The sequence below is a fragment of the Enoplosus armatus genome, chromosome 21 (genome assembly GCF_043641665.1).
Source record: "Enoplosus armatus isolate fEnoArm2 chromosome 21, fEnoArm2.hap1, whole genome shotgun sequence".
NCBI classification, from domain to species: Eukaryota; Metazoa; Chordata; class Actinopteri; order Centrarchiformes; family Enoplosidae; genus Enoplosus; species Enoplosus armatus.
In genome coordinates this window covers 3,863,512-3,870,313 of record NC_092200.1, presented here as the reverse complement: position 1 = coordinate 3,870,313, position 6,802 = coordinate 3,863,512, and positions in this window count along the sequence as shown.

The window sequence follows — 6,802 nt, the reverse complement described above, 5'->3', positions numbered from 1 at the left end:
TGTGTTAAATTTGGTAAAAAAAAAAATATATATATTAAAATGCAGTTGTAGGGCGCCCCAGTAGCTGATCTGGTAGAGAGCGTAGCAGTTATATGGTTATAAATGGTTATACAAGCCTACACATCATAAAAAGTTTGCTGTTTTAACCTAGACAAGTACATGCACATGCACAAGTATGTGGGCGATGTGAAGCACATTCCTTCCAAATGCAGTTGGCAGTAACACACATGTACAGTATAGTGCATGTAAGCTGTATAATGTGTTACTGTCGTATACATGTGTGGCGTTGACGTGCCAAGAAGCACAGCAGCAAGATGTGGGGGTGAAGAAGACTGCAGAACAATTCAGATGTCAAAATATATAAAAAAAAGAAGAGCTTTACAGATGAAACTGAGGGACTTATATATGTGTATGTGAAAAGGTTGCTAACTGTCTCATTCCATTTTAAAATGAATGGTGTGATCTCTAGTTTTTGTATGAAATTCTTACAACATGCTATATGCTGTACTGCTATTGGCTGTAGGTGATCTGTAGTGCAATGATGAGTCTGGCAACAGCACCTCAAATGACATATGCTCCTCCCATACCGCTGATCATGGCAGCACCATTAAGATGCTACATGTCACAAAGCGTGTCCATAGGCTTTTTTCCATTTAAGTGCCTGGCTAGGAGTCACTGCTGGTATTTTCAATCTTGCAGCAACGAAAGGCCCATGGGTGTTTGAACACATTAGTGCTTTAGAGAGTAGCTCTAAGCCGTTACCATGCCACTGTGTTTGAACTCAGCAGAAGTAAGGTATTTCCTTCTGTAGTCAATACTGGATCCATTTTCTTTAGAGATGCGATAATATTTCTGCACTGAGCTGAGATATGATGGAATGCAAGAGTCAGATATAACACATTCGGAGGTGAAGGGTTTAGCGTCCCAGCTAAAGATATAAAACACTACTGTGCATTGATGTCTTTTAAAGACCTGCATTCGTGCACTGTTGTTCTGTCAGTCACAGAAACAGCAATTAATGTTAAAGTCGGAGATTTACTCATTTATCTGATGTTCTTATCCAGAGTGACTTACAATCAGTGACTAGTTAGTTTAGTGTCTGTACTTCCAGAGGAAACTGCTGCAGGGCTCATAACTAAGAGTCAGCCCACAAGGAGCTTCATCTAAAGGTACAAGTGTTGTCCCAAAATGTTAGCATTGTAGAGGGATTTTTTTAATGTGCACTGAAATATGACCATGTCTCTTAACTGACTTTTGTACTTTCATTTTCCCAGACTTTCACAATCTTCATATATGGTATGGCTATGCAATTGCTATGCTTATTACTTGCAAAGCCATTATTATTGTTGAACATAATCATTTATATATATAAAGTTTATATTTTCTAATAGCCTCCCTTGTCATCACAAGGCTTTGACAAGTCATACTATTTCTGCCTAAATGGCTGCACAGGTAAACCAAGTACCTTCCCCAAAACACAAATAAACTGAGAAGTAAAAAAAAGAGCATTGAAATATATGGGGATGTGTATGAGAGAGTATAAATTACATCTGTAGATTACAAGAGATGAATAAAAAGGATGACATGAGAGATTACATTTGTTTTATGACATTGATTCAAATTCCTTCCATCAGATCGCCCCTTACTTTTATTGCTTTAATACATTATATCATAATAGCACTATGCTATTACTGTTCCTTTTTCAGAGCTGTGTACTCGTGTGCTGTGTCTCCTCCCTCACCTGTCCAGAGTTTCTCGTACAAAATTTACGTAGTTTCACTGGTTATTAACATGTAAATCCAAAGAAATTTACAGTGTAGTTTAGAGAAAAAATACTGTACCTTTTTGGGAAATCAAAACAGGAATCCTGCTTTCCGAGTACGCGCTACAGCATCGAAGCTGCGTGTATTGTTGTATATCCAGCTTTACTGCCCAACATAAAGCTCCTCTGAAATGTTTTTGTGTTTTCTTGGTTTGTTTGTTTCTCTGATGCGTTCACCCAACCATACGTACAGTATAGCTGTCACCACTGAACACCAGCTGTGAAATGTGGATGGTATTCATATAGCACAGATGGCAAGGCATAGAATGGTACCAGTCGAACTTAATGAATGTTGGCAGTTATAAATGAGTCAATTCTTCATATTTTCAGCCAAGTGAAAGTGTGTCAATATTCCAAGGCTCACCAAAAAGAAGAGAAAAATAGAAATATATACTTATTTATTGCATCTCAGTACTGATCAGTCATGATCAGTCATATAATGGTAAAAAAAGACAACCTCATTACTGAGCAAACAGCCACCAGTATGGATTCAGCCCGCTGTGAGCAGTCACATGAAGACCAGGGCTCAGTTTATTGTTTTGTCAGGCACATGATGGGCTGTTTTATTTGCCCTTTGTGAGATGGCTGCCAACGTGGTTACTCTTTAATAGGTTGTGATAGATTTGAACAGGTATTTAAACTATTTTAATGAGTTTTAGAGGGTTTTAAACATATTTCAAGAGGTTTTACCAGAGTTTCAGGTGATACAACATGACCAAAAGTATGTGGACAACCAAACATTAAGCACATTTGGGAGCCTCCACCCTTACAGGAAGGCTTTTGGAGATTTTGGAACCTGACTGCAGGGACTTGCTGTTCAGCCACGACAGCATTCGTGAGGTCGGGCACTGATGTTGGGTGAAAAGGCCTTCATCTCAAAGATGGGGTTGAGGTATGGGCTCTCAGCAGACCAGTTAAGCTCTTCCACACCAAACTGTGAAAACTGGAAGTACAATATACTCAAAATTAGTATTGAATGGTGTAATGACAAGATTTCTCTTCAGTGGAACTACGGAGCCTAGCATAAACCATGAAGAACAGCCCCAAACAAAAAGGACACAAAAGTATGTAGACAGATGTCCAAATACTGTTGGCCAATACTGTTACAAATACACATTTGTTTTGTTCAGATACTTCTCACACAAACATTTTTTGTATACAGCAGGGTTTTTTTTTAACTTCATGTAGATCACACCGGCTTGATTCTGCTCACTGGGATGAATACAACACATTTCTATAGTACAGATTTATTTCAGCCTTTTAAAAAGGTGGATAAACTCCTCCACAAACTGAGTTTAGATGGGTTTTGTGAGCCACCATTTCCCTGGTGATGATATTGAACATCTTTTTTTCTTCACTCAATGATACTGATGAAGGCTGAACAGCCAAAACGGGTTCACTCTAAGTGCTAGGGACGTAGCCGTATCATATTTTCAGACTTTGAGTTGGTATTTCACTTTTTACACATATTCAAACCCATTCAAGTTTGTCTTTCTTTGGTGTGTGCATAGAGCTGAATGCACTGCCTCTGTGCATGCATTTGATGGCACTCTGAGAGATTACTTTCTGAGACATGTAGAATGGTGAAGGATGCTGAGTGGGAGGCCTCCATCCTGCAGTCGAGGTAACGTGCAGCAGAGGAAATAGCTCAGCTTCCTAATGAAGTAATCAAACCAGGGATGATGTTTATCACTCCAGCAATCACACAGTCTGAAATCCACTGAAAGTCAGCCAGATGAATTACATGAAACTCCCAAGCATATCAACAGTGTTTAGATTTACTTTTTCTGGCAGCTTTTCATCATTCCAGGATGTCTCGCTGCTTCTTCTCATAGCTTCTTTTTCATAATATGCTTGCTTTATTATGCAGATTTCTACCAACTCAGCGGTGTGGGGTCAAAATTTGACAACTTGTTATTTTCTGATGGTGCAAAATAGGTTTTGAATTTTACTCAGTAAAGAAGTTTAAATTTCCTAAGCAGATGGTTTCTTTCTTAAAATCCACACACATATTTCAAATTTGCATTGAATTGAAACCATTACACCGAATCATTTACAAATCATGGGATGTCAAAGATTTTCACTTCCTGCCACATTCCTATGAAGTGTCAAAACCATTTTCACTTTATGTAACAAAATCCAAGCTCAGAAAGTCCACTTAATAACTTTTGGAGCTTTCTACCGCATTTCATGATCATTATTTAGCGAATGGCGCTGGCTCACTCCTTAAGTATGGAACTGCAGTCACGTAGTAGGAGGTGGTCTTAATTGGGGTCGACGATCGTAACCCTCGTCTCTGTTCAAAGACGGTCTCTTAGCATTGGATGTGGATGGCCTCCTTACTCTTTCTCTGCCGTCCACCAACAATGTGTGTGTTCATTCAATCTAATGTTGTCACCAATGTTGTTTCTCACAGCTGTAACATGTGATTTCATACACCACTCCTCTCGTGGGCCTTCTTGTCTTTAGGGTGAACAAGCAGAGACTTGAAGATTCTGGCTGTAGATGCTGCAACGACCCAGCCAGGTTTCTGTCTCTATCCTCCTCCTCACTGACAAGATGTTTTGCTCTCTGTCTTAATGCTCCCTTCAACCTTCATACGAACTCAAAGTCAAAGAAGGGAAGCTTGATATTATTCATCGAAACTGTCGATTCTGGAGCAGCGAATGTTGGGTGAATGTGTGTGGATGTAGAGAGACTGAGGAAGTTGGCGGGGCTGCGTAACCTCCTCTTGTCTACAAGCTCAGTCCATCTGCTGCCATCTTTTGGCATGGACGCATGGCATGCAATGCTGCTTCTGCTCGGCTGTCGGGCTTACACAGCAGCAGTAACAACACAAAAGTAAAGGTTACCTTACCCTTTTGGTATCAATTGAAATAAAACTTTTTGTAATTTCAACCAACCGGCATCATTGGGTTAAACAGTGTATGAAATTCTTATACACAGCACAATTTTGGTTGTGGTTGAAAGCTCCTAAAAGTTTAGAGCTTATATTTTGTTCCATATGTTGTCTTCAAAGGTTAACGTAAAGGCTTATATTTCCATTTTGCTGCATACTTTACTGTGTTTAATGAACGCTGAGCCAAGCTTCCAAACTGTCAGTATTCACGTGAGACTTTTTTTCTCAAAAGTTAAATGGTCATTGAAGCGGTTTCAATTCATGAAATGTAAGCTTTTTTTGGCGAGAATATCAAAAACAATCTGGAGACTGTGGATGCTCTCATCATCAATTGGCCACTTGTATCTTTTGTCCTTTTTTTGTTGTTCTTGTTTTGGTTGCAAACATTGCCATCACTGAGGGAATACAATACAGTGGGAATGATAATAAAGTGTTGTGTTGCAGGGTTTCATTTATTTGTTTATTCCTTCTCAAGCATCATATTAAATAAACTTCCCTTGGAGATTTGCCTAGTCAGCTGGGACATGACTGTGCTATGAGGCAGCCATCGTGCAGGCTCCGCATATTAGCTTTTGAGTAACTGGAACAAGATTCAACGCTGCCGTATGATTTCAATATGTCATCCACACATGTGGGTCGCAGACATTTCCCCAGAGCATTGGGATTGGAGTGTGGAGAACCAATTGTGTTCCTTACACAACACACACAGTAATGAACATGATCTTGCCCCGTTCTCCACAGGGAAATCTCCCCGCATTAGATAGTAATTCTTTGTCCATTTCTGTTTTGTGCAAAATATTCGGAGAAATAAACACTTGAAGTTGATGTGAGAGCATTGTTCATGTGATGACAGATGCCTCAGGCGAAAGAAGAAAGAGCCTACTGAAAGTTCCTCAAATCAGTTTTGTAAACAATTTCACAAAGCTCAACAATCACTCCCAGTTCTACCTGTTTGATGTTCCTTTTTAATTTCTGTATATGCTTTTCATCTCAGGAGGTTTTTGCTCATTGTGGAAGCAGTAAGAAGCTATTTAGCTCAAAGACGGAGCATGTGAGTGCTGTTGGTTGAGTGCAGCACGCAAACGCCACAGGAAATACAGACAGCGGTGGCAAAAGCACATCCCTGGAGGGTTTTTTTCAGCCTGTCTTTCATCTGCAGATCAAGAATAATATGAGATAATCACGAGACCCCCACATGATTATACATAATCATGAGATCGCCAGCAGTGCTGAACATGGGTCCTTTGCATTACCTATGGCATGTTGTTGTTTGTCCCAGCAGGTTTTCACAGATCACTCAGCATGTCCCTGTTACACTTCTCAACTCTACAAATACAGCAGCGCATCATTGCTCAGGGGGATCTGTCACCCGAAGGAATTCTTCCGTGCTTTATTTCAAATTCTGCGGTGGATGTCGTCCTTTTATTAAATACTGTATTGTTGGACAACCAGTGTTGTTGCATGGAGGTTGTAATAAAAAAAAAAGTGAGCTGTGCCTTAATTCTATACTATTATAGAGTTGAACTATACTGGTTTTATGTTAGTATGCAAGAAATCAATATACAATATGTGCCCTTTGGAAAACTCCGATGACATTGCCAATTAAAGTTCACAAAAAGAAAAGAAAACTGTTAATAAAGGTTTCATATTTTTTCCACAAGAATTTGGACTTTTTCAATTAGTCATATTTGACTAATCTCAGTAAGCTTGTGGACATTTCCTGCCCCTTTCAGGTCACATTTCCTGTATTTATTTATTTATTTATTGCAATATCTGGCCTTCTCACAGTCAGATATCCCATAATATTGTTCGCAAGGGATTTGCCACTCCTCATATAGAAGAGCAATTGGTGCGTTCCTACATATCGTGTGTTTTTCTTGTTATTTTATCAGGCCAGGGTAGAATAGTTGAAAATTTGCCTTTTATCTAACACTAGCATATTTACAGTGATGTCGATCAATGTGCATTGTTCCTGCAAGTGAGTAAGTAAAACAGAAAAGTAAAAAATAAAAATAAATGAATATAATGACAGTCTGCAGGGCTCAGGAGCCTGCTGGTTTATATTGGAGCTATGTGGTCGG